Source organism: Propithecus coquereli, unplaced genomic scaffold (genome assembly GCF_000956105.1).
Source record: "Propithecus coquereli isolate 6110/MARCELLA unplaced genomic scaffold, Pcoq_1.0 Scaffold170, whole genome shotgun sequence".
Classification (NCBI taxonomy): Eukaryota; Metazoa; Chordata; class Mammalia; order Primates; family Indriidae; genus Propithecus; species Propithecus coquereli.
The window spans coordinates 6,401,787-6,405,257 of record NW_012141636.1 but is presented as its reverse complement, the minus strand read 5'-3'; positions in this window follow the sequence as shown (position 1 = coordinate 6,405,257).

Genomic DNA, 3,471 nt, shown 5'->3' with positions numbered 1-3,471 from the left:
GTATTAATACATAAATACATTTGAGACTTAATTTCCTTTTTTTAAAAAAAAATTCAGGTTAAAAGTGAAATGCTTGGTATTTCTTTGTTTAGTGACTTAAAAATGTGAATTGGGGGACTGTGATAATAGAGGCACTTAAAGAAATAAAAGCAATGTAGACAAGGCATAAGCTGAATTGACTTCATCTATACAGCCATGTTATTTATAACCCCCCAAATCAGTGCCTACTTGGAGCATTCACATCAGGTAGTGGGTTTAAATCACAAGGCATTGTTAAAGAGACTTGCTACAGGCAAATAGGTTGTTTGCATCAGAAGATAATGTTGGCAGTGAACAGTGTTTATTATATTAAAGAGAAAAAAATTTAAGGAAAATATTTTTTTTCCTTAAAGGTCATTACCCCAACCGAACAGTGAGTTTTCTAAACAAACCAATGGGACAAAATTTTAAGTTGCTACTCACAATAAGCAGTTCCCTTTCCTTGTGCTAGCTGGGATATTGTCCTATCCAGTTATATTATAGAAATATGAAATACTGAAGTTAGTAGCACTCTTATTTTGCAGTTCAGGAAACTGAGGCCCAAAGTTGCTTCAGGTCATCCATTGAGTTTGTAGCCTAACTGAGAGTGGATCTCAACTTTTCTAGTCTCTGCTACTGAAAGACTCCTCTCACCTCCCTGTGAAATATACATCTAATAAAACAGCTAGTTCTGTTAGTTTGAATCTCCCTTTAAAAACCCTATTTAGTGCTGAAAATAAGGTACTGAATATTAATTCTAGATTCAAATGCAGAAAATCACATTCTTCTTTCCAGTTATCTTCTCATTTTAAATTTGTTAGTCTTATATAATATTTTGCCTATTTTCAGATGTAAATTTTAAATATGATAATTGTGCTAAAGGGATTGTGTCTCCAGAACTTTGCATTGGAGAAATCTGTAATAGTATGGTTTCTAGGAAATGCTAATATTATAATTTTAAATTTAGGCTCATAGATGAAAGTCATAACTTCACCAGCCAGGGAAACCAGGAAAGAGTTGATATTAAAACAAATGACTATTGTTCTCCATTCACATGACCATAACTTGATTGTTGTGCAGGAGAAAAGAGTCAGGCTTTTGTAAACTAGTGAGACGGGAAATAAATGAAATCAAGCGCAAGGAGATTGGCATTTATTTCAACTGCCACAGGACAATTAGAACTCACTGTTATCCTCTGTTTAAATGTCCTCTTTATTGCCCCACCTTCTTTATTCTCTTCTGTACTATTCACAAAGGACAGAATTGCAAAAGCTACTGAGACCAAATTTTCCAGTGAAAAGAAGCAGACTTCTCATACTTAGCAAAGAAGGGTTCATTAAAAGAGAAGAGAAGGCCATGTGGATCTTTAAAAATTAGCAGAAAATTAAATAATGTTGCTTTAGAATAGAGACCAGTAATCTGAATGAAGAGTGTTAAACTACACATTTCAGAATTAGTAAGGGCAAGAAATGTCTCCTACTAGCAAAACTAGAGGGAGAAAAGGTCAGAGAAAGAAAAATTATTTAACATATCAGGACATAATAATGCTTTTTTCCGTAACTCAAAAAATGCTCAGATATGTGGCAAGACTATTACTCTGCTTGGGAAAATGTGAAAGAATGTGTTTGGCCTGTTTTTAGGTAGCCTTTCACATTTTCATTGACATTACTATTTTAGCAAGAACCTTTGCCTTTAATTAAAATTTTATCTGGCTTCTTTAAGAAATAGAGCTTTGGTGAGCTGCTATTTGACTTAGAGAAGACCCCGACATTTAGATGAGAACCAGCACTACGTAAATACCCTAATATCCGTAGCAATAAAGGAGAGGGTGCCATACATTGCTTCAGTCACATACACCATGCATTAAAATTCTGTCATTGCAAGGTCATATTTCACAGCTCTTATCCTTCCATCCAGAGAATGAAAACCTCGTTTAACAAAGGCAGACACTGAGAAACAGACATTCTCTCTGTTGTATCATAACAGCATATCTGTTCACCTATATCAGCATATTCGTTTGAACCTAGTTATCAATTTAGTATGACTATATAATTCATTTTAGTGGTGAGAAATCTCGATAATACATAAAATGGGAGCTTTGCTTACCTGCTAAAAATATACTGCAGCCAATACATTGCCTAAAGAGAAATCAGCTAAAATCTAGGTTTTCCTCTCCCGCTGAGCCTTAAAGGAATGTAAAATACCTTACTACATGTATATTGGAACATGACCTGGGTTGTACCCTGTGCTCTGTGATTAGGTGTGCTGCACAATTTATTCTCCAGTTTCCTAGGATCTACCTGCTTTAGGAAAATACCAGCTTTTGAGTCAGCTTGGCATCTTTAACAACAAGACCTGGGTGCCTACCAGGTGCAATTACACTTTTTATTTAAAGATGACAATTATCTGCTTACCAAATGGCATTAGCAGGAGATTTTTTTTCTTTTCATTAAAATTTATTTTAAAATCATAGGTGGGAAGAGTGGAAATCACTTTAAAAAGTGGGAACTCAATTGGCCGCAGTGCTACTCTACCTTGAGAATGTGCAGTGTGATCACTTTATTCAGCCACCTGCGGTGGTTGTGAAGTGAATAGGATCCTGGGCTGGAAATCAGAAGACTTCGCAAAGCCTTCATCCCTGAAATGTATTAGACTACTTTCATAAAAGTGGGAATACTATCTACCCCTGTCTAATACACAGGGGTGTAATATGGCAAGATTGTGGAGGAGGGCAAAAATGTGCTGAGAGAGATTTCCTCGGCAAATCTTCCTTAGTAGGATTTTTGATAACAAAGTAAAAATAAAGCACTGTTGTAAGAAAATAAAAACATGGGCTTTTATGAGTCACAGTCCATTGTAACTGAAAGATGTAGTGTTTATAATAATTTTGTTTTCTGAGCAAGTAGGGAAATGCCCACAGCAAATCAGTACCACTCTGTTCTTCTGAGATTCCCATAAACAACCCACCTGTTACATCCAATATTTGCTTTCTGAATTCCTCGTAGATAATTTTGGTCATGCTTCTTGTGGCGAGAGATAGGTGTATTGATTTATGAAAACTGATTCAGGAATTGCAGAGGTTGATATAAGTTATGCTACTTATTTAAGATTTGATGGAGGAAAAAGTAGGTGTTTCTGAGACATCCTACTGAATTAAAACCAAGACCTATGTCTTAGAACTAGAAATAATTCTATTTTTAAAAAGCACTACATTGTAGCTACTTTTTCTTACATAAGAATAAATTCATTGCTTTCTTATTCTTACTGAAGACACTTTATGTGTTTTCATCCAAGCTCACATTATTTTGTAGATTTTTTATATTTAAATTGCATGTGTGTACTTTTATGGTGGATTATAAGAAAAATCACTTCAATGAAAATGAAATTCTACAATAATGTGTAATAATACTTTCTAACTTTCCTAGCATTCCACAGTGGCAGGTTTGCAACTGG